The following is a 25889-nucleotide window of genomic DNA, read 5'->3' on the forward strand; positions in this document are numbered from 1 at the left end:
CTGTGGGAAACAAAGATTTTCTGTATGTCTCCTAGAAGGACAGTTTTTATTATAGCCACCTCAATGAACGTAAAATTATTGAAATAAAGATGAATTTTTAAAAGATTAGGTGGAATTTTTAAATACATTTTCTGAAGGTATCAAGTAACTGCTATTGCAAAAGATTATTCAAGTAATAGTAAATAACCTTTTTAATGTCATTAAAAAAAAAAAAAGAAGAAAGAAGAAAATACTATGCTGCAATACAAAGATCAAAGACAATAAACCATTCACTTACTCAGCACTGCTAAGTCTATGGGTGGAGTATGGCTTTCTGTTTCCAGCTTTACATTTCATTAATCATTATGGATCAACTGCAGGATCCCAGAGAACATCTAGAACTACCAAAGAGTGAAAAAATTTTATTTTTTTACCCTTAAGTAGAAAAGATTGATCCCAGTCTTCAAAATACTTAAGACTATTAGAGAGTCAACCTTTATGTTTATCTAGAAAAAATTACTAATTTTCACCAAACTATTAAATATTAGGGAAAAATTACTAGTAAAGTATTTCCTTAACAATTTTCAAAAGATAGTTGGAAAAGGGGACAGCAAACAATGCTGCAGATGACAATTTAATTTAAAGAGGCTCAGCTAACACTCCAGTTCCTGAGATAGGGTAATACCAGGCTGTTTCAGCTCTATATTTCCATAGTTTTATAAAAAAACTCCAGGCAACTCCAAACTCCATTAAACATCATTCAAAAACAAGTTGTATATGCTACTAAATTAATGCTACATGAGACAATTCAAGAGAAACATTTTCTGTTATGTAAGCAAGTACTGTTATGCTCTATCTGCTCCCTGGTGCAGAGGGACAATAAAGCAGCAATAGTTTTGTTTTCATATCTTCAGAATAATATTTGTGATTAGTGCTTTAAAATGAAAAAGTGAGAAGAAGCTGTAGTATTAATTCCTTTATTTATAATCCATTCCATTTTCCGCTTGCCTGAAGCATGGGTAATTTGATAGGCATCTTTTAATTTGTAATTAGTCTTCAGGAAGGACTGTTTTCTGATGCTTTAAGCAGTGTACTATTTATTAATTTGTGTTCTCTCACTTTATCCAGTGTTTACGCACTATGGACCAGATTCAGTACCCACTGAGATGTAATTGTAAATGAGTTCAGCATTTAGCTCATTTGGCTTTCTTATATTTTTGAACACATAAAACAAGATAAATTATAACTGGATATGTTTAGTTTACACCCTATCTTTTCCGCCTGGCTTGCAGAAAATTCTTACAGAAAGGAAAACATCTACAGGAGTTATTTTTTTGCTTCATTGATGTAGAAAGTAGTGGCAGCCACGTATAGCTGTTGGCAGCAGAGGAAGCATGGCTACAACCATATTCACTGAAGCTCATTTCATCTAGATATAAGAAAGAAATTTTTTACAGTGAGAACAATCAGTCCTTAGAACCTCCCCAGCGATATCCTAGAGTCCCTATCTCTGGAGGTTTTCAAGACAGGGTGTTAGATACTCTTGTTTAGGCTCCCTTTCCCACAAAAAAAAAGTTGGACCAGATGGTCCTTCAAGGTCCCTTCTAACTGTTTTATGGTTCTATTAATAAATATGTTTTAAAAGAAAGGTGGTGAGAGAGAAAGGAAAAAGTGGTATCATAGAGGCATATTTCTTTTCAGTAGTATTTTGTAATGCTTTTTTTTCTAGGTTTCCTGTATTTTTATCCTCTTTCTCGCAATTAAAGTGATTTGAGCAGTTCTTATTTATTGTTTTAGCTAAATGTAAAATTAAATGCTAAAATCTTACTTTATGCTATATGCTTCCTGTCTGTACTTTTAAGCCGTTGTTTGGTTTCCTCACTATGAATTGTCCCTGAACATTCTGGATTTCTTACATTACATTTTCAGCTACTTTTCTGAGTGTTCAGTCTGAATGACCCCATAGGAAGATCTTGTAGAAGGATCTTGTACTTGGTATTCTAAGACATATGTTTTGCTATCTATGGCTTTTTAATGGTCTGTGGTTGAGATTTCAACTAAACTGTTCATTATGTCAAATACTGGAAACAAAATGAGGTCAAGATTACTTGGATGGCAGTTATAGGAATATAGCAGGAGAGATGCATTGTCATGTGTGGTTTAGTCATTTTTTTCTTTCCCAACTCATGGGTGAAATGCAAAAGCAGTTCCAGTGTTAGGTAGCATAGGGAGAACTCTCAAACTATTATTTCCTATTTGCCAGCAAGACTTCTTTATTGTACTTGTTGCATACGGTACAGCTATTAATCACGATAACTTGACTTTACTTGTGTAGCACTGCCTTATAAAATGAGAACTTCAATGTATTGTTTTCCAGTATAATGCACTGTTAGAAAACGCACTATTGTGAGTTCCACTAGGTATTAAATAACAGCCTGCATATCTTTAAGAACTTCAAGAGAGAATTTAATCATCTCAAAAGTATTGTAACTCTGAGATAAGACATAACATAAACTGTTATGTTATATATCTATGTGTAAATACAACAAAGCTGAAATATCCGGTGATAGATAAGGAAATTTGGAGTTAAGGTTTTAAACAATCATTATTTAATGTTTTAAGCAATCATTATTTAGTTATTATCTTCATGCAAGTTTCTTTAGCAGACAGTCATTTACCACAGTGAAATATTTTTTGAAACTTGATAGATTTTATAGAGATTTCCTTGGTTTTAAACCCTGAAGGTGTTTTAAATCATCTTATCTGACCTCCAGTATGATACAGGTCATTGCACTTTGTTCACATATTTTTTTTCAGAGAATAAAATGACTGAATTTGGGCTTCAGAAAACAGTTGTATCCAAATAAGAGGGACTGAAATTGGGATTAAGAATTATTTTGAAAAATTAGAAAAAATTTTTGAAAAACATAAATAATTCAACTAAGTAAACTATGCATTTTCTGTTTTGGTAAGAATAGATAACTACAGAAACATGAGATGTAGATCAACTAATTAGGTGACAAATACATATAAATTACCTGGAAGTAAGTGATAATCACAAAACTGATCTGAAATCTACAGTAGTACTGTTATTCATAGAAAAACACATGGGACAAGTAAACAAGAGCGTTTCTTCAATACATTCAAGGTTTTGTTTGGAGAACTAACTTGATTTTAAGGATTTTGGAAGAAATCTGCATGAATTGTAGCTCTGTATCTTGGTATTGCCATTGCTGGCAACAGGCCACAGGCTTCCTATTGACTTTGTAAAGTCCCAGGACAGGTGTACCATTGTGGTGATATGTCCAGGCCAGTATGACCCTTAATGTTCATCTGCTTTACAACAAAAATGCTTCTCTAGCAATGAAACAACTGTTGCCTGAGGGATTTTAGCTTCAGCATATCTGTATATATTATGTGGTGGAATGTCCTTTGATTTTATGCTTTTTTTTTTTCCATTACCTAGAATAACAAGTAGCTGTCCTGTGTGGAATCACCTATCTATGACCTATATTTAAACTGTATTATAGAACGGTGAAGCCTCAGAACGACAAAAGAGGACAAAAGAGGCCTTTTTTGCACTCTAAATCTTATGTTAACAAAAAAGTCCACAACATATATATATATAGCTAAGAAGTTGTTTTCAGTCCTGATATTTAAATAATCTAACGCAGAAAAATCATGTTAATAACCAAGTTTAAAATGTTGCATAATAACTTCCTTTCAGTGTTCTTTCAAATCCAAAGGATGGTGGGTTTGATATTTGTTGAGAAGGTTTGCATATTCAGAAACTTTTACAGGTCATCATACAGTGAAAGCAGCATACATACCATGTGTTTAGTTCCATATAAAAAAGGTCTCTGATAATCAAGCAATGGAATTTTTTCTTTATACCAGTTTCTGATCTGAAAAAAAAATCTCACAGAAGTAGTTAATATACAATATGTGTCCCAGAAGCAAGCTAAATTCAACTTCTAAAAAGTAAGCAAGTTCAAACACTGTGAATGATCCTCCATGGAGCTGAGAGGTATACCCAGACATCAGTACATGGCCTTCCTTTATTTAGTGGTATCAATATATGATTTTTTCTTTTTAATAGATGACTGTTGAGATTTCTTTCATCTCTTTTCTGTATTCCAGTGTTTTTCCAAGACAATGAATTCTCAAGGAATTAATTAAATTAATTCATCTTTTCCTTTTTTTTTTTTTTTTAATCATACTAACCCATCCCTCCTGGGTCTAGCAGAATGTCCCTGAAGGTTATGATCACTTTGGTTTCCAAAATCCGTGATTATGACAATATATGAAAAAGCTAAGGGCAATAAAAGCAGCCCCGCTAGCCAGGGATAAAAAGAGCATTTATCAAATTACAGATTTCAAGAGTAGAAGAAGCCTGCTAGTATCAAATCTGTGCAGTCCCTCTCCATCTGGAAACAGTGGATTCCAAATAAATAGCCTGATTTTTTTGCACAGAACTTTTATTTCCAAATTTTGTTTGATAGCCATTTTATCAAAGATAAACTAAACTAAATCTACCTAAACAGCCTATGGTCTCTGGGTCTTTTCTTCACTGTAATTCAAACATTGCTATTGTTTTTAGTCCTCTGAACCTTTGAAATGTCTCAATTTCCTTCTGAGTTATTAAAAAATTAAAATCAGTGGTTTGGAGATAATTCAGCTATTCAGTCCTTCATAACAAATTTATGGTTCAGACAGTAAAACAATGTATTACTATCACAGTAATTTGCTACATCCCTTAAGATTCTTGGGCATGAGTTGCCTAGGTCTATCAATTTGTCTATCTATGCCTCATTAATTTTGGCAGAAGCTGTTTCATATGTTCTGTTACCACAGATGGTGAAGTTTTTATTTCATCTAAGGAGGCAAAAATTTTTTTCTTTTTTTTTCATTATTTTTCTTCCTTCAGATCATGGAGCTAAAACAAATGAAAGGAAATTTTCATATAAGTTTATATCTTAGTAAACGTTCTAGACAGAAAAATATAGACACAAATTGTCTCAGCAGAAGTTATTTTACTTCTAGGAAAACTGTAGGAAGCATTTCAGTGTTGGTTTTTTTTGGTTTTGTTGGTTTTCTGGTTTTTATTATTTGGTGCTTCCAGCAGATGGTGTATTTGTTATTGTCATAACTCATTGGTACACAAACAAAGCAAAGATAAGGTTGAATTAACTGATTTAAAATTTTAGGGTTATCTGACAGATATGTCCAATGAAATAGATAACGAGCCCAAAGAATAGTAATTTCATCCACACTCTTTGATTTTTTTGCATAAAACTTCCTACTTTATCAAGAAATACAAAAATCTGACCAATGAAAAAGTTAAGGTTTTCTTTGTTTTTCTTCCTTCCCCCCTTGTAATAAAGTATGACTCTAAGATGTATGAAATAATTACTGTTAACTGGGAGTAAAATTAGGTCTGATATGAAGTTTGATGTTCTATATCTGTCACTGACCCATTAAAAGTCAACATGTGCAAACTTCCACTCACCTTCTCCTGAAATGCTTAATGACTCCCCAGCCTGTGCAAAACTCCCAGAGGCAAGACCACGATCACTGCCTGCCCAAGGCTCACAGAAAGGAATCGTGCTCCCAGCTGGATGACTGTGTCCTCCTTGCAGAGCTTAATGGGAGTTCAAGAGGTGTCTGATGTGCTGGGGTAGCTGGTTCCATTGCTGCTGGGATCCATGCCCTGTGGCACGTCATTGCCAGTGTTGAGCAGTCTCACACTCAAGAGAGATTTTGGACACCTTCCACCCCAACTGCTGCACAAATTACTGCCTCTGTTTGCTGTGCTCCCAGCTGGCGATGCTTTCCCTGGTGCCAGCTGAAGAGGTGCTTGACAATTCCTAACTCTAAATTAAGAATTGGCTGAAGACAGCAGATATAAGCACCTTTTCAGTAGGATTAGCTCCCAGGGGCTGTTAGAAACTGCTAGACTCTAGGAATAAACATCTCTCTTAGTTACCTGTGTGAGCAGTAGCAGCACCCTTTGGGAGGGAGAGCCCAGAAATCGCTTCATGAACTTCTGCATCCCTTAGCTGCTTCTATTTGCACTGACCTTCCCTGCAGTGTCCTACTCTACTTAGTGAGTCCATTTCTATTTCAGATTCTTCCGTATTTAGGTCTGGTTGATCCTATTAAAGAATGGGATATAGCTATCAGTAACCATTATCACAAGGTATGGGCCTACTATGTGTCTGCTATTTGCTTCTACTTAGCATTTCAGCTCATGTGCATCATCCAGCAGTTTGTGCAAGTACTTGTCTTACTACACCAGTGAAGTCTAATCAATGTAGTTGAAAAAGCTTATTAATGCTAATGGAATCAAAGCTTCTAAAACCATTCTGATAATTCTGATATGTATGGGAAACACACATGCGGTCTCTGAGATTACCAAGAAGCGGCTTATACAAACTGTTTGTGATACGGTGACACATTTGTTTTATTTAAAGTAAGGTATTTAATCACATTCTACAATTTAATCAGATTCTGCAATCATCAAAGTAAAGAATAATTTATTAAAGTTTGAAGGTTTAGGTAAAAAATACCTTATGACCTGAAAGGCGAAACTTTTCTTTTTTCTCTTTTTAAAAGTCAGGACAAAGGAAATACCGTTACAAAAACTATTTTCTTCCAATTTTGTTACTTCACATTATAGACTGTTTTTTCATTTTCCAATATATTAAAATGATGATGATGAAAAAAAAAGATATTGTACTTAACAGGGCAAGTTTGTTGAAGAACAAAAATTAACAAAAACTTACAGTTTTTTTAAAACTCTCTAGACTTAAAATAAACATCATGCCTTTGAATAACATTTGTATCAGCCCCAAAATACTACAGAATATAAAATTTGCTGTTATTTCAACTCAGGTTAGCATGACGTAGCTGGAACCTTTCATATGTAGAGATATAAAGTGAGTGGATAATAATTTTTCTTCTGTTTTGTTTTCTGGGGTTGATGTGGTTTTTTGTCAGAGAAAATAAACCAGTTTGTGTCTCAGGAATTTCCTTGCAAATTAAAGCTTTCTAATATTGATATACTTTGTATTTCCTGGCAGGAAAAAAAAAAAAAACAAACACCAAAAATCACCAAAACATGGCTTTTTGAAGGGCTGAGAAGTTATTAGTGTAATAAGATAAATTTGGAGAATTTCTAGATATTATTGGTGCAGAGGCAAAAGCACCATGCTTTCAGGAAAATTTATTTTTTCTATTTTAAAGGAAAAGAGTGGTTCATGACAAATGCCTTGCCCAAAAGGCACAGATCAAGTGGCTATATTCCAAGCTATTAATTTGCAGAATGATGAACATTGACATTTTCACTGGAACCTTGTCACAAATTACCTAGAAGCATTTTTATTCCTGAATACCTTTTTTCAGGCTCAGTTCCCTCAGTTTTATATTTGTGAAATGATAGATTTCTCTTCAGAGTCATAGGGAAGGAGGTAATGACACAGCTCTGTCAAGATTAGCAGTTTTTTGAAATTAAAGTTTTGCAAAATTTTATTTTGAAATAATCACATTAACCTAGAATTTATATTTCTTGTAAAATTAGAAATACTTTTTATTTCAGTACCCTATATTCCAAATACTGAGTCTGCTTAAAACAAACAAACAAACCCCCAAGCAAAACCCAAAACAATCTAATAAAAAGCATTTAGACACATACTCCTGTGCATTCCTAGTCAAGAAAAATGCTTCAGAATGATCCAAAACAGTTTAAATCCTTTAGACCTAAAGGCGTTTATGTTCAGATTTTTTTTATCCACAATGGGGGTGCTACTCTGGCTGAGGCTTGTGAATTTGAATGAGAGTGCACTCAATAATTCAATCTGAGTAAGAGTTTCTGAACTCTTTTCCAGTCTGGAAATATATGTGATGTAGGAAATCAATGGAGCTTCATTAATTTACACCAGATGAATATCTAGTCCTTATGTATTGACCTGTACAGTCTTAAAAGTTAAACTTTGTTTTAAATATATGTACATGCATTATTTTGGAGTTAACTTGTTACTGTTGCATACTGCCTCTGAAAACAGCGAATACACCTTTCTATCATTCACATATCCAATTTAAAGCATATTTGATATCACAGACATTGACATGCAGATAAACACACATGCATGAGCATTCTATATTATAAAAAAAACTTTCATTTGCCATGTTAAGAGCATAAGATTGATTTACTTTTATTTCCTGAACAGTATTCTAAAATAGGAAACCTGCTAAGACTAGAGTTCTGAGTTAAACATGTAAATATAATACACCAAAGTGAGATGCAGGCCAATAGTGGGTGGTTAAGCATGTTTTAAGATAATTTTCTTTTGGAGGACTTGTGAGGATTTCTGTTTTACTGCTTTTTTCCCTATTAGGGATGTTTACTACTTCACAGCACTAATAAAATTGATTTCTTGTAGAAAGAATAGCACTACATTAAGAACTTTGAATTCCTATATTCTTGACTTTCTAAACAGTTCTTTTGAATTTTTCATGGACTGTGATTTCTTCTGCAATTATAACAACATTAAAAAAGCTACTTTGAATGAATTAGAACCAGATTCCTTTTCAAACACTAGAAAATGTGAGCTATTTTGATGTGTAAACAAGGGTCTGAAGCACACTGAATGACTTTCCGACTGTACCTAACAATGTTTACATAGTAATATTCTTCTTGGTGACCTTTTCTTTTTCTAAAAAATATTTCTTCAGGCAGAACTGACAGTATAATAAGCACTTCAAAGCTTGAAAAAGCTATTAAAAATATGGTATAGTGGTATTACCTATATATTAAAAGAACAACACTAAATTACTTTAAGGTTTCAGCTCAAGAAATGCTTTAAACTGTGTATGTATTCCCAATTTTTTTTTTTCTAGGGTCCATTCTACCAACATCTCAGTCCTTCTGTTTTCCTACACAACACAATTTTGTGTACACTGATGTTCATAAAACTGTCATCCCTAGACTTTCATTCTAACTCTCCTACTGCTTGCAAAAGACAGAATTTGCACCTCTCTCATTTGAAGAGGGTGGTGATGTATTCTGATTGTCTTTGCCCATCACCTTTTCATTTGAAGCTCAGGCACTCTGAACATACAAGTAGGAGCCTTTGCATTAGATTACAGAAAAAGGGACCTTGATTCTAGTCTAATGATTAGGGTACTTGAAATTAAAGCTCATTCATTTAAAGCAGGTGTCCAAGTGACACTTCTCTCCCACTATATGTGACTATTTTTAACAGTGATTCATTTACCCAAGGACGTTTTTTTCTTCCATTCACATAATGGAAAACTTTACAAATGTCTAGGCATCCAGTCAGAATGGTTCCGTTTCATGGTAGTCTCATGATATTGCTGGGTCAGAACATTAAAAATACTGGTATGCATTCCTTGGTTTTTCACAGAGTTTATGCTTTCATTGTAAATGTAGCTATTCCGTCTACAAATAGACCCTGGAAGTCACTAATTTTTCCTAAAGAACAAGACTGACACATAAGACACGGAAGTGCACTCTGCATAAAAAAAAGGCAGCAGTCCCTACCAGTCACTGCTGAAATACAAGCTTATATTTCTTTCTCAAACAATATCCCCTAGGACAGCAAGCGCAGATCACAGCTCCTGTCTCCAGTATCAACAGCCACTTACAATCAGCATCAGATGAAATAGTCTGTCTCAAGCAGAAAAGGCAACTGCACTTCCTGAACTGCCCTCAATCTTCCCCATGTCCTTTGAAACGTAGAAGTTCCCTAAATTTGTTGGCTGGACGCTTCTTTCCCAGAGGTCTTCTCTCTGGCACAGGCTCTATTATAGATATTGGACATGGTGTGGCTGCATGGCACTGTGGCACTAAACCTGCATTATATGGGAAAACTGTTGTTTAAACATGTTTCAAAATGGTTTTTTGTGGTCTCTTTGCAAACACATGCTTTTTCTTCTCAACACCCCCCACGGTAGTGTTATCTCAGGAATGTCCTGAGAAGATGTCCTAAGGTGTTCTCATTGGACCTTGTTAATCCCTTCCTGTGATTGGGTGTTCCTGTAAGCCCCTTGAGACTTCTAATTGGTTACTCTGTGAATCCTCCAAAACCCTATAAATTGTAACCCCCCCAACAATAAACTCTCTCTTGCCTCCTCTCCACGCCTAGTGTGCTGTCTCCGTGCTGGCCATGGAAACACATGGGTGGGGAGAAGAGGGGAGGGCACCTCTCCCCTCCAGGCTCAGGACCTGAAGAAACCCCTGATGCTGGAGTTCCCTTTCCCTATCCTTCAAGATGTCGGAATGGTTCCTCAGATGGAAATGGAACTAGAACTGGGCTGCCCCATGCCATGGGGGGAAAGAGATCCAGATGGCACATATACATAACAGGGGTTCATTGGTCTGGCAAAAGTCTATTATCCAATAATAAAAAGATATCTTTGTGGAATGAAAGCAGCAGCTGTGGGTAGGCTGTTTGGAAGATAACTCACAACATTCATACAATATCAGGCAGAGACCAATGGATTTAAGAAAGTAGCATGTGTATGTATAATTTTGTGTAGCTCCAGGACAGAATTACGGAGTATTATGTTAGGGAAGGAAACAAGTAGCAGAAGTGAGTCCTAATGCAAATGCAGCACTTTTTCTTTCGGGAAATGTGAAAGATGCAAAACATCCTGACTAGACTGAGCTTTCAAGAGTGGAAAATACAAAAAGGGCAAATATGAGAAGGTGACAAAAAGGTATTTACTAATATCTTCTGCTCTGAAAAAACAAAACAAAACAAACGAATAAACAACAAAAGATAATGTAATCATAGAATATCCTGTGTTGGAAGGGACCCAAAAAGATCATTGAAGTCCTGACCCTGTGAAGGATAGTCCCAAGAATCACACCATACGCCTGAGAATATTGCCCAAATATTTCTTGAACTCTGGCAGACTTGGTGCTGTGACCACTTCACAGAGGAACCTGTTCCAGTGCCTAACCACCCTCCATGGAAAGAAAAGTTTGTGTGCCCTCATCAACCCTAGAGCAGCATACTTTATCCGCAGTTCATAATGTTTTCTACTGTATCTTCAGTGATGCCCATGTGCTCTTAAGATTCCAGTATTTTGAAACTTCTTTTTCAGTTTGGCATGCTGTAAAGAACTGTAAGAGCTGTGATGCAGTTCCAACAGGCTGGCAGTTTCATGCTTTTGTATTCTTACATGTATTTCCTAATGATGTGATTCTAATGTTCTCTAGTCTAACCACCTTCTGCCCACCAAACTAACTCCTCCTTGTTAGCCTAGATTTGGATGCTCTCCAACACCCTACTTACACACCTTTAAGCTGCCCATCCTTTCCATAGTTATTCCTCTGCTGTCTATAGTTTTCAGTTTTTACAACATACCTTCAGTCTCTATGTTTGCATTTGCTCCACAGTTATCTAGTTTTGCCTCCTCTTTCCCTCTATTTCTAGTCATATTGGTGCCCACTCCAGACTCAGGCAGAAAAGTCATGGATTTTTGTATATTACACTAGGAAAGAACAAAAATGAGATTTTGACTTTACAGTTCACCGAAGGAGCACTACTCTTATCAGAGGAAAGGAACCTGTGCTTCTGTGCTAAAAAAAGCCTTACAATTTTGGTTAATGAATTTTGAATGTGAATGAAAAAAAAAAAAAAAAAACAAAACAAAAAAAACAACACAAAAAGACCAAGAAGAAATCCCTTCCGTTTGTTTTCTTGACTAATAACCTCACTAGAGTACTACTGGAAAAGTGGTCTGTTCTTTGACTCTGTTACTGCCATACACTAGCAGATTTTTAACAGGACATGGAGTGTTGCCTACAGTTCATTTGAAATCCTTGAAACTGCAGATAGCATTTACCAGGTTTTTCCACCCATCAGAAAAGGAGATTAACCACCAAACTGTGCAGTCGAGAAATATGATGGCCTCTAATCACTAGATGCCACTACCTTTTGGATGACTTAGCAATTCAGGCCCCTGGGTTTGTCAAGGATTGTCTTGACTGTGGATCCTTTTAAACTGTGACTGTAAAAATTTCTGGAGGTCAAGAGAGGGTCAAGATGGCTGTGTCCTTCAGAAGAACACTGATCCTGCAGTGTCTTATTTCCTCTAAGTTAGCAAAGTTTCATTTTACTTCTGCCTAATCTTGATTCTGCAGTGAAAGGCCATGAGTATCACTCATTTTTCAGAATTAAGAGTGTATAAATGGCAAAGCTGTGAAAGACAAACAATTGGTCTTTTACTTAAAAAAACTCCCCGAGTATTTCAGCAAATATTTATTAAGAATTCAAATTCTGCCTAATAACCATCACTAGAAATGGTTGGCAGAGTTTTAGAACCATATACTTATGCTTAACATATGTAATAGTAATTAGTTATTTTGAGCAAATAATTGTATTTTAATTGAATAACCATAATAAATGTGGTTATAACAGCATTTTCTTTAGCTGAATTCAATAACAGCTGTATTTATTGATTTAATGAAATTTAGATGTAGGTTAAAATCTGTATAGTGGGTTTCTGTGGCTAGGTTTTGGTTGTGGGACAAGGCTACAGGAGTGGCTTCTGTTGGAAGCTGCTAGAAGCTTTGCCTGTCTAGTGGAGTCAATGCCAGCTGGCTCCAGGATGGGCTTTCTGCTGCTGGCCAAGGCCTCTGTACTCATGCTGGAGAGGTCTGTGAAGGACTGTCTCTTGTGGGAGGGACCCCATGGGAGCAGGAGAAGGACTCTTCTCCCTGAGCAGGAGCAGAAATAACTGACTGTAACCCCCATTCCCTGCCTCCCTGCACTGCTGGTGGGGAGGAGGAAGAGCATGGAAGGAAGGAGGGGTGGGGGGAAGGTGTTTTTAAGATTATTTTACTTCTCACTCTTTTACTCTGATACTGTTAGTAATAAATTTAATTAATATTCCTACTTTGAGTCTGTTTTGCCTGTGGTGATCATTAAGTGACCTCTCTCGCTCTTCTCCAGACTCATGAATCCATTGGGCTTTTTTCTCTCCTCTGTCCAGTTGCAGGGGGGAGTGAGAGAATGGCTTTAGTGGGTACCTGGTGTCCAGCCAGGGTCAACCCACTACAGTCTTTTATAAGATGACTAAATTACTAAGAACAAAGACTATTTAATAATTTAAATATATTATTAATATTTTTGGCAGTAAAATATATTTTTCTATTGAAATTTGATAAAAAGTATATTTGTTTATGATTGCCCTAGCTGTGACATAAGCAAATATTTTCTTGAAACATTTCTATAATTACATAATATTTTTTCTCAGATGCTTCTATGCAATGATCACAAGCAACATCTGAGATTCCTTTTTACTTACTTTAGAGGTTCCAATCTGTGGTTAACCTTTAACTTCTGTCAAGGGATTATTATATTTTTTAATTAATAATTTAATTTTCCTGACATACAGTTGACAATTAACCCAGTTTGTCATGTCAGATACTTGACTGTTGATTAGAATGTTGATTAGGTGTTTGATTGGTGATTCAGATACTTCAATTATTTTCATACATTAAAAGAATTTACACATAAAAAGAGCCGTCTGACAAAGTTGTTAGAATACATCCATATTCTAATAATCTTTAATAATTGCAGAGACTCAGTGACAAACTAATTATACAACTTGATACAAAATGCAGGCATTGTTTAATTTCTTCTAAATCTATTCAGCACCTGCCTGAAACTACACAACTTTTTTTTTTTTCCCAGTTTAATTTCCTTCATGTAAATGTCTGGTAGCAGAAATTCAGGGATGAATATATTTTCTCATGGAAAAGATATATTTCCATCCTATTTTTCCCCTCTTAGGTTTCTATGATATGTTCTAGACAAAGCATAGATTAAATTCTGTGGTCATTCAAAAAATATATTCATTTCACAGAGTTCCAACACTGCAAGTATTGTGTAACCTCCTTAAGATCAATAATGTTTTGAAACCAACAGCAGTTAATGAAGCAAAGATGTTAATCACACATCTTTTTTTTCCCCCAGCAAGTGCAGATCTGTTTGCAACATACTGTGATATTACAAATATTGATAAAATACTCCTTAAGTAAGATCATGCAGATGAATATTGTTTCGCCCATGTCTATCACTTCCAATAAAACCAAAATACTGCTGCTTCTTTAGACCTTCAGGAAGATATGCATTTGTATCTGATATTTTACTATTTATACGTGACAAAACTATTCTCTGGAGAAATGGTGTGGGAAAACAGCTGCATCTTGCCATGAATAGGACTTAAAACATTTGTTGTTTGATATTTATGAAGTGAGATCATAATCTTCTCAGCATATACCATACTATAATTTAGACCTTTTAAAGCCAATGGTCAGCTGCTGTCTATTTAAGCAGTCTGGAATACCTTGTATAGGAGAAAAAGGATAATACTGGTGTATTTTTATGCAGAAGAAGCACCACAATTTTGTTATATGTTTTTACACACTCAAAAAACCTTATACACTGGAACATTACTTCAGAATAAATACAAATAATCAGGGTGTAGTAAGCATTAAGTTATTTCCCTAGGAAATCATTGGAAGGGAATTTAATCTTGATGCTATTTAAAATTACTTTAAAAATGTCAGAAAAAAGTTTTTAGTACGTTAGTATCTGTGGTAAAAAGAGGTTGGTTTTTTTTAAACCATATCCTGCAAGATCATGAACTTGAACCACAAAGTGGTTACTAGAGTCTCTCTCAACATCTATGAAAATCAAGTGACAGTGGTTTATAATCTGATCTACTTGGGTTAATTATAGTTGCCCTCTTGTATATGGTAGGAATAGCATGACAAATGAAAGAATTCATAGTCTTGGTTGTTATTAAGGGAATTGGGAAGAATAAAGTTAACAACATTCCAGAAACAGCAGGATCATAATAACAGCATGCAAAAAAGACTAAATGATGCAGAGCTTGGTTTATCAGAAAAGGAATCTCTATCTTTTAAATACGTATGAACATTTAAACGGACAATTTTCTGTAATTTACTTACCTACTGCATATTATCATTATATCTTCCTGGATAAAGAGAGGATCATGAATTATGGAGATGCTTGATTGTGTTATCAAGCACTCTCGTACTTTGATAATGACTGCTCTTTGGAAGTAATGCCAGACAAATTTCTCCATCAAGCTTAAAATTTGTTAAAGTAATAAATAGAAAATTTTACAAATACAAGAGTGTGTTTTTAAAAAAAAATATAAAATTATAGTTTTTATATACTAAGAATTCTTTTTGGAAAATTGTACTTAGTAAAAGTTGTTTTCACAAAGCTACATTTAGTAGTTTGAATTTTTTTGATAATGATCAAAATTTGTACCTTGGCTTTGGCATTCAAAAGCCATCAGTCCCTTTTACTGTGAGCAATAAACACTGTTTTACAGTTTTCTCAATGCCTCAGGAATGCTGAACCTCTTACCTCAGCTAGAGCACCAAGCATAAAACTACATTTCTGATGCTACAGGACTTTGAAACAAATTAGCCTCAAGCACTCTTCTTACCCCAAAAGTGAAAAGAAAGAGAATAGAAGGAGTTTGTCTGATATCTGACAAGAGAAAAAATTGGATTCTTAATTGGATTTTTTCTTGAGGGGAAAATAAATTAGATACAGTATTTAAGAAGACACTAGTTATTTCCACCAAACTGTCTCTTACTAGGATACTGAAGCTGAAGAGCCCTCTGCAGAAATACAAGTTCTGTTTACCCATGGTCTGTGAAAGCCAGTTTTTTTCAGTAGTTGTATTGTCATTATTTTTATTTTTAATATCTAAGGATTTTGCTAATTTTCATTCACTGAAAATGAGGAGAAACACAGAAAGAGAGGAAGAATGGAAAATATGTATTGTAGAAGGAGGGAAAAAAAAAAGAAAGAATTGGTTGAAGTTGTCTCTGCTTGGGTAGTGTGATTCTACAGTCTAGGGATAAAGAACTTCAGTTCAAAGAAAGTTGTCCCAGATTTTAGCCCTGGATCCCAGTTGCCATTACTTTGGTCACTAATTCTTAAAATGTAAAAGCTAACAAACAAACAAAACCAATAAAATTATGGTTGATGTCAGTCCAACACTTCTTTTCATGAATGCTACTTATTCCTCAAGACAAGAAATGCCAGTCTCAGACTAGCAAAGAATTTCAACTTATATGCAACCTTAGTAATCTTACTTGGACCTTATCGAGGTTGTTTAGAAATCAATAATAGATATGTATTTTTCTATTAATCTTAAATTTCAACGGTCAAGAACCTGAATATGTAATATGTAATACATACTCACCTCCCACTTTTGCTTGTAGATATGTTAGATACATATACACAGTCATTTTAGGTTTTTCACTTGTTTAAAAAAAAAATCTAATAAAAAATATAAACAGGTATAACTGATAACAAATACAGACAATAAAAAAGCTATTCACGTCTTCTACATAACCTTTGCCACAAACTATGGATTCAGAAGTGTTACGTTAACATGCATATAGGGTTGCAACATAGAGTAGCATAAAATCAGCTCCTGAGTCACTTAATTTTTCTACCAGGTTGGAAATAGCCAGTGTCTGGAACACCAGCCTTGACATGATGATAATGATGATGAAGATGAGAATAAGAATTGTGACAATCCAATACCTCGAAGACTATTGGGAATAGATCCTAGATGTTTTCTGAATATATTACTCTTTAGCATAAAGCTTCTTAAAAGTCTTGAAAGTGTGATAGGACTCCCACATAGTTCAAGTGGGTAATCTGTCTGTCCGTCTATCTATCTATCTATCTATCTATCTATCTATCTATCTATCTATCTATCTATCTATCTATCATCTATCTATCTATCTATCTATCTATCTATCTATCTATCTATCTATCCATCTATCCATCTATTTTATTTTTATAAATAAAATAGGGTAAATAATATAAACATTTTATCAGCATTTTAGAAAGAATTAGTTCCAAACCATACCAAAATCTTTGGTAAATCTAATTGTATTTTAATAGACTGGAAGAGACTGGAAGTCTTCATTTTACTCTATTATTTATCTAAATATTTCCTGATACCTACATGAGACACAGTATGCATAAGTACTTCTGATGACTTTGGTATTACACAGGACTTAAAAAACACCCTACAGGCACTAATTGCAAAAAAAGCTATTTAAAATAAATTGCCCAAATTGAGCTTGTCTTTGATTATAGTGCTGTGTGGTATTTGATTATGGGGGAGATTGGTGGTGTTTATATGTGTATGTATATGAATTCTAATTTATTGTAAGTAGTTCCTAAAAGATATGTTATAAAAGACATCATGCTGAAAAGAGTAAGATGGAATGAGGTCAGTAGAATGACAACACTTCATAAAGAAGTATTTTAAGTTTAACAACTTCAAGAACTTTGAGGATATGACCAACCTGTTAATACAAACAAAATTAATCCAATGAAAAGCTAAACAAGTCCTTTGAAATTAATGCTAAAATGCTTCATTTGCATAGATTATAGACCCTTTTAAACCTTTCTTGGAAAGAAAGCTGATGCTGATTCAGGAAGTGAAAACATCTACAAACCTGAGATCTATTGGAAGATTCTCCAAATGGAAATACTGGAATAGACTCTTGGTTTCTCTAAGAGTAACACAATCTGTGGCTGATACAAAATATTTATGTTGTGTAGCATTGACATTTTGCTTTGGAGGTACAATAAGATTTTGATGTGAACAAATATTTCACAGGAGATTTAAATGATATGAGATCTAAAAGAAAATATAGTTAGTGAATATGAGCTGAGCACAGTAGTTAAACTTACTGAGCTCAGGTAGTTGTGTGACAATAAACTTAGTGTGTCTAAAAGTCTGTTTTTCTCCAGGACCTTAACAGAAGACACTTTTCATTGACAGGTGTGAGGAAACTTTGTATTGCAGTTAATGTCAACCATTTCCAGATTTAAGCTACCTTTTTAGGACAAGAAGGTACCATTCTGATTATTCATGTCAACTTAATGAAAAATGCAATCCATCACTTTAAAGACAACATTTGATGAAAAATTGATGAAAATTTATTGTTCTTTACTGAGCTGATATAGAAAAAATCATAAATAAAGCAAAAATATCTGGTTTTCAATTTGAACTTTAAACCAGTTGAACTTCAACTTGTCCTTTTTTTCAATTTACCAGGTAACATATTTTTTAACATCAGAATTGACATTTTGTTCTATAAAAAAATTATAACCTGTGAAAAATATACCTTGGCATTCTGTTTATGTCATTTTAGTTACTCATTCTTTCCTTGTAAGACATACTTTCAATACCACAAAAACATGTGTCTCTAGCTGCAGATGCATATTCAAGTATATACACATGCCATCTACGTATGGTATGCATACATTCTGTGATATATAATAAATTCTTTTTTTTTTGAGAGTTCTTTTCAAAGTGGCAGTATCAGGATTAGGCTTAGAATGGAAAAAAGTGTGTAACAAAATACAAAGGGACTGTAAATACTTTATTTTTGTAGTTAATTGATTTTCCTCAGTATGTGAGATGATGGCGTGCAATTTTGTATGTATCAAATTTTGGGAACATTTCAAAGTCTACTAACCTATGTTTCAGTAATTTTGTAGCTAACTGTCTAAAATTGGATGTTATTATGTGAAAAATTTATGCACCTAGAATCAGAGATGACCATGAAAACCTTACTTCTGGACTCTTCACATTTAAATGTTTCTTACATAAAGCAGGGAATCAACAACCTTTTACCTACTGAAATAAAAAAAAAAAAATTGGAAGAAGCAGCACTAAAAGTCATGTAAATTAAGACTTGATTCAAAAAGGTACATAGAAACTCTGGGCTTTGGTTTCTCGCTCCACAAATAAGTCTACCTTCTTTGCCACCTGTCTGATCATGAAAATTACTAACTTTACAAACACACCTTCTCTTTTTTTTAAGGGTTCACATTTCCTAGTTTCCTGTAACTGTACTGTGCATTCTCTTCTGGTACAGGTCAGTTTGCTCATTTCAAGATGTGATCCATTAGGATGGTGACTGCAAGCCTGGTACTTGCTACATTTGGTAACACAGGAGTATAAAATTTTCTGGCTGCCGCCCCAGGATTAACTCCGTCATGACTGCCTTAATGCATTGAAATATGCAACTTCTACTGATTAAATACACTTCTAATGATAATTATTAGACTGAATGTTTTCCACCCAGATTTGGACATCTCTAAGTTAGACATCTAGTTTAGCTATCTGAACTCTTTGTATAGTCAGTGACAAAAAAAGTTTTTACATTAAATGTTACGAACTATCATCGGATGAATTTTTCCTGTTTTGGTCGCTTTTATATCTTACAAAACCATATAAACATAATAAAAATTTCAGAAAGGGCCAAAACCAGTGCAACTACTTAGTGATTATAGACACACAAGGGTTTGAAAATCTATTCTTTCACTGTAGTCTTGCTAAGTGATGATAGGACAGAATCAATGAAACATTGTTAAATATGTCTTATAAGTTCACTTATGCAAGTCAGCTTTCTGAGCTCTCATCCATGTTCCATCTGTTTTCAAAAAGCTAACCTGAGGAAAGACAAGGAACAATTAATTGTAAGCTAAGCTTGGGAACTACCTTGATAATTCACTCAAATCAATAAGCAGTCAAATAACTAGATTTGATCCAGACCTATAAATGAGATATTTTAAAATATTATGAAAACATAAGACAAATATATAAATTTTCAGGGACCATAAACTCAAGTATAACTTCCAGCAGATTTCAGTTTTCTTATTAATTTTAACAACGTTTTATACAGCTTCGTTTCACCTACAGCTTCTTTTACATAAATAATCTTGTACTTGTCCTTTCTGTGTACCTGAAGTTGGACTAGAGTTTACATTTTTCATAGGGATAAAACAGTGAGATGGAAATAGGCCATATTGATTTGTCTTCATGCACGCTGTTCTTTTCGAGATTTAGTGCAAAACCCTGCAATTGCTCCTAAGAGGTTTTTTTCTGAGGCACAGCAGCTTAGCAAATGTACTAATAAATCTAATTTACCTGATACTATGCTCCTGCTGAATGGCCCGTGCCCACATTATTGCACCTCTTACCCTTTATAATCAGGGTGAAACATTAAGCTGTTCATCAGGAGTGATGATAGATCTTTAGTATTACAAACAGGCTTGCTTCAGTAGAGTGCCCATTGGTATGGGCTGAAGTGGTGTCATGCATAGTTTTAAGAACTTAGCAGTATAGGTTAGGGATTTCAGTGCCCAAAGATGTCCTCTTAAACAACTTAATTTGCAAGTGCAACCACAATGAAATTGTGCAAATTTCTGTAGAAACAACATATCACTAATTTTTGGAGACTCAAAAACTGTCATATGAGCCAATATTGATTCATACTATGCATAAAGCAGCAAATTTGGTACAGAAAAAAATAAGTCCCACGTGGACAAGTTTCATTATCTCACTTGCTATTATGAAAGGTTATCCAAGACACTTTCTACTTTGCCATCAGTTTATAAGTAAAATCTTATATCTAAAAATCAAACTTTCAGGCAGGAAGAAGTCCACTGAACAACTTTGTGTTTCAAGAGCTAAAACTTCAGTGACCTTAACTCCAAGTTTTAAAGCTAATATTCATCTTAGAATACCATTCAGGTAAATTAAAAATTAAGTTAATGCATGTAATTTTACAGAGATTGTTTTCTTAGCGTTAGAAAAAAGTTTGTCAGCAATTGTTTTACTAAGGACTAAAAACCCCTAAAATTTTAAACAGAAAAAAATTATAGTTCATATGGAGACTTCCCTGCACTAAAGAAACAATCTAAATTTTTCAAGAGCTGTAGTGTCAAAGTGAGAAAAATTTAGCTTAGCTATCATCTTATTTATAAAAAAAGTTCTCTAAACTGGTGATTTTACTTTTAGCTTTTTCAACAGTATATTATAGTACTTATGGATTACAGTTTTTATTTTTCTTTATTTTATTTTTTTCAAATTTACAGTACAGTCATTGGGATTAAGCTGGGGATTGAGGTTTCTCAAGGGCAGTTGTGTTGCAGTAGCAAAAAAGATGAATTAACAGATGACTGAACTAGATTTATATGAAATGAGCTCCTTTTAGTGGGTGCTATATTCTCCAGTGAATTATTTTCATGTTGAGGCTTTGTCACATCATGTGTTTATCAAGTTTCTCTCTGTATTCTGACTACATATGGTTGTTTTGTCAAGTAATTTAGCTTTGAATCACTATTAAGAAATCTCACGAGGAAATGGGATTTTTTTTTTTAGATTATAAATCACTAGTAGTTTTTGTCTACTTACATAAAATAGACTATTTACACTGTAAAGACAGTAATGAGGAGATACGTATATAATATACGCAGTAAGTCAACTGAATAGTATTTCCAGGCAATATAGATGGAGGTAGTCACATGAAAAACTCCTGCTCTAAATAGAATCTTCACACACTGATAATTTGGACCAATAACAGCAAAAGGCAGGAAATAGTCTTTGGGGTTTTTAATGAATAAAATATAGAAGCTTCTTGGGAAGGAGGATTAAACATGTCACCAGTGAGGAAAATACCCTTATTTTGTTAGAAACTGGAGGATGCTGTTTCTGGGTTTGTATTTTAGTTATTGACATATCCATCCATCTATCTATCTATCCATCCATCTATCTATTCTATTATCAGTAACAATTGTTTTTCTTTTAACATCAACATAGCTCTTGTAACAGTTACAGGTAATACCAACAAAAAGGTTCCAGCTTAGATTTTTTACTCTTATTATCTAATGATATTTTTCTAGATTTTTGTATTTGCTATTTGTATTATAATAATAATGCCCATTAATCCATAGTTGAAACATATTATACTATACTCTGTACAAACATGTAATTTTATATTGCAGCTACTTTAAGTTATGCACAAACTAATTTAAAGTCTGTAGAATACACCTTAAATATGCATTAGATGGAATAGATGATCAAAGGAACATTTTTCATGGGACTTCACAAATTATTTATGTGGCCTATCATGCAACCTGGTGTGATAATTTTCCATAATCACTCCAGGAATGAATCAATTGGTTAGAAGGAGAAAAGGTTAGCATGTTCTGTCAGCATGGAAGCTACAATGCTTCAAAGTCCTGCTTGTGGATATACCCTTTAATCACCAGCATCAGTCTCGTTTCAACTATTCTCAGAATCGTTCTTTCAGTTTTTAGGCTTTTGTTTCCTTTTATACCCTCACAATTCAAAACAACGGGTAGTCTAAGAAGAAAATTCTTTACTCATGAAGTTATGTCCAGTCAGAAGGTCTCAAAATGCCCCTCATTAAATTAGGTGCTTTACAAATGTGGGGAAAAAAATATTGTCTGCCACCAACTGCATTAAAATACTCTCCATTACCTTAATTGGTTGACATTGAACTCTAGTTCTGTGACTTTTAAGAGGTGGATGAGCTGTGCAGATCAGTCACTAAGCATCACTGGTTAGTTAGAATTGCAACATGCAGAGTAGCTTTTATCACATTGCAATTGTGATAACCTCAAGTTAGACGTGCATATTTTAACCACTGAAGAGTTTAGAGACCAGTTCAGTGTCCAAATTTAAATGTGTCATATGATTCATTTAGTAACCCAGCCCAGAATTCCCCATTCAAGAAAGACAAATGGACTATATTAACCAGATCCATGAAAATGTTCTAGACACTTAATGAAATATCAGTTGTAAGTAGTTGTCTTTGTGCAGGCAAGTGAATGAAGCCCAGGGAGCTCAACAGATCACATTTACTGAAACAAGATCTTCACTGACTGTATCAGTCACTTTGGCAGCTCATAAATAGATTTTGATACTAATATTTAATCAGTTTAATGGGTTACTTCCTAACTGAGAAATCTCTCTGATTCCTCAGATCTGAGAGTATGGAACTAATAATCTCTAAGCATAAATACACATTTGACCAGAATCTCTTGGTCTTCATCCACCTTTAACATATTAAAATCAATACAGAATAAGATAGTCTGAAAATATATATATGTACTGTATTGCAGTATAAGGTATTCTTACAAATCAAAGTCCATGTCTCTACTTTGACTCAATGTAATTCCTTCCACTTCATCAGTTTTCAATTGCTAATGTTCTTTTTCCTTTGCTGTTGTGATAGTTGCTTTTACCGTTTCATCCTGTACTGTGCAACATCATCAGATGCAGATATTCAAATCCTAGTCAAAATGACCATTCAGAAAAGTAAATCTGAACATTTTGAAACAAAATAAAATCCAGAGTGGAGATTGTGAAGCCAGTTATCTCCATCCTATTGTGTTTCATTTCTACTCTCCAAATAGTGTTTGGCTAGAATGTATTTGAAGTGCCAGGAGGGTATATAGGCAAAATGACCCTACCTGAAAATGAGAATTTTATGACACTTTCGTAGGTTAACTCTGTACAGCCTTTTTTTTTTTAATGAAAGCTTGAAAGGCATAAATTTCAACAGATGTTTGTGAGGAAAGCTAGGCTTAGACTAAGACATGATGCAAGTAATATGAAACTTTGTAATACTTAGCAGCCTTCTAACTCCGGAAGAACAAAGTCAAGGATTGCAGAGAAAGGAGGAATTGATATGGATAAAAGAATATTGGAAGGAGCAAACTTGTGCATACATTGAAAATTCATCAGTGATAATTTCTAATTACTTTCTTTCCTATAAACCCTAGATTCCAAGAGTGGTTCACCATACAATACCTGATCAAAACAACATTAATGTTAATGCAGAGGTCTCTATTGTTCTGGCACACAAAATAAATTTATAAAAAAATGGATAATGAACAAAAAAAACACTGACCATAAATTTTTTAAAATTTTTTATTTGGATATCTTTCTTTTGCTGGCTTTCGAGAGAAAAATTACCTAAGAGCACTTCAACATAAATGTTCTTTTTTGCTTAGTTACTCACAGGAATGAAATTATAATTTAAGCAATGAAGCAGACTTGCAGAAATTTACACTGTTATGGAAAAATGTAAGTGCTTACGTATTTATTATTTGGGATCAAAAAGAAGCAATATTGATGACAATCTAGGTCTTTGGGGTTTGTTTTGTTGTAATGCCTTTTCAGGGTGAGTAAACACCCTAACCAGTGAACCAACATACTCTCTCTGTCTTCATTATGCCAGCTGTTCATAGAATTACAGAATATACCAAGTCGGAAGGGGCCCACAAGGATCATCAAGCCCAACCCTTAGCCCTGCACAAGACCATTCCCAAGAGTCACACCATGCGCCCAAGAGTATCATCCAAATGGTTTTTGAACTCTCTCAGGTTTGGTGTTGTGACCACTTCCCTGGGGAGCCTGTTCCAGTGCCCAACCACCCTTTCTGGGTGAAGAACCTAATTCTAATATCCAACCTAAACCTCCCCTGACACAACTTCAGGCCATTCCCTCAGGTCCTGTCACTTGTCACCACAGAGAAGAGATTAGTGCCAACCCCTCCTCTTCCCCTCACAAGGAAGTTGTAGACTACAATAATGCCTCCCCTCAGTCTCCTCTTCTGCAAGCTGAACAGACCAAATAAGCCAATTGCTCACCCACTGTATGATGTGTTTATCCAGCTGTGTGCTGGACGATTTGTCCAGAAAGATCCTGTGAGAGACAGTATCAAAAACTTTACTGAAATCCATAAAGATTGAAAACCTCTGAAAACATGGAGAAAAAAATCTTAGGATATCGTGCCATTTTTACTAGCATGCACAGGATGTAATGATTATAACTGGTGGTGATATTTGCAGGTTTTATTTTTAGTTTGCTGACAATTGCTGACAACAACCCCATCATCAGTTACCTATTTATGACAAGTTCCATAGTATTATTGTGGTTGTTGCAGAAAATCCCAAATCCTTCACAATAATACCACAGCATTAATTAGTTCAATTTAATTGCCTGTATAAGATAATTCTAATATGTGTGGATAAACCTTTGACAGCTTTCATATGACATTTGAATATCCCATTAAATAAAAAGAAGAAAATAATAACCTGGGGGCAGGTTATGAAACTGTTAAGGTCAATGATAAGGCTTCTTCTGACTTCCAAAACACTTGAAGAAGATTTGTATTATACCAATGATACACCTGCTTAATATTTTGGTTTAGGTTTTGATATAATATTCTGCCATATCTCATTTAATCTGCATATCAGATAACTATATAAAAATAATGTTTATTTTCTTTCACTGTGCCTATTTAAAAGGACATTAAGAGTAATATATAGATCCATTGTAGCTATTGATGGTGAAGAGTCAAACACAACAAAGGCTGAATTTCACTTTTTTGGAGTTTGTTAGAAAGCAACAAAGCTTAAGATTGGACGAAGGATGTAATTTCATAATGCAGTCTGTACTGGAGGATGTTCAGTGCCAGGGCTTAGGACTACATCAGCAGCAAGTTCCATTCATCTTTCAGAGGGGCTTTAAGTTCGTCAAAGCTTTTCTTAATTTTGCAGTGCATGCTTTTCTGCAAACCAGTTTTTCCATGTATAGTATCATTACTGGGAGACCAGTCAAATCTGTGATTATAATTTTCTTCAACCTTTTTTTTTTTATTTATTTTTATATTTTTAAATTTTACCCCTCATAGCTGCTATTGTATTCATACTGATACATAAATAAATTATCTTAAATCAACTTTTCTTTTGCATTCAGGACTTCATAGAGTTCAGGCATTTGTTTTTGTTTTTTTTTAATTAGAATTTTTTTCAATTGTCTTTTTCCCCCTCACTGTTAATCAGATTATTTATACTTTCCCAAAATCCCAGTAGGACTTATGCAATGCATTCCCCTATCACGTATACTCTGTGTGACCATGAAGGTCTTCTACTATAAGTTAGACTACTCCTGAGAAAATTACAAATACGCAG

The 25889-nt window shown here is 34.4% G+C and overlaps 1 long non-coding RNA gene across 3 annotated transcripts in view; it reads left to right on the plus strand.

Moving 5' to 3' along the window:
• The window catches only part of LOC113986974, a 279229-nt gene that overhangs the window by 61017 nt on the left and 192323 nt on the right, over positions 1-25889 (plus strand). The gene's annotated exons all lie outside the window — the stretch shown is intronic.

This window comes from Pipra filicauda, unplaced genomic scaffold (assembly GCF_003945595.2).
Source record: "Pipra filicauda isolate LSUMZ 115617 unplaced genomic scaffold, ASM394559v2 scaffold166_size2123106_pilon, whole genome shotgun sequence".
Classification (NCBI taxonomy): Eukaryota; Metazoa; Chordata; class Aves; order Passeriformes; family Pipridae; genus Pipra; species Pipra filicauda.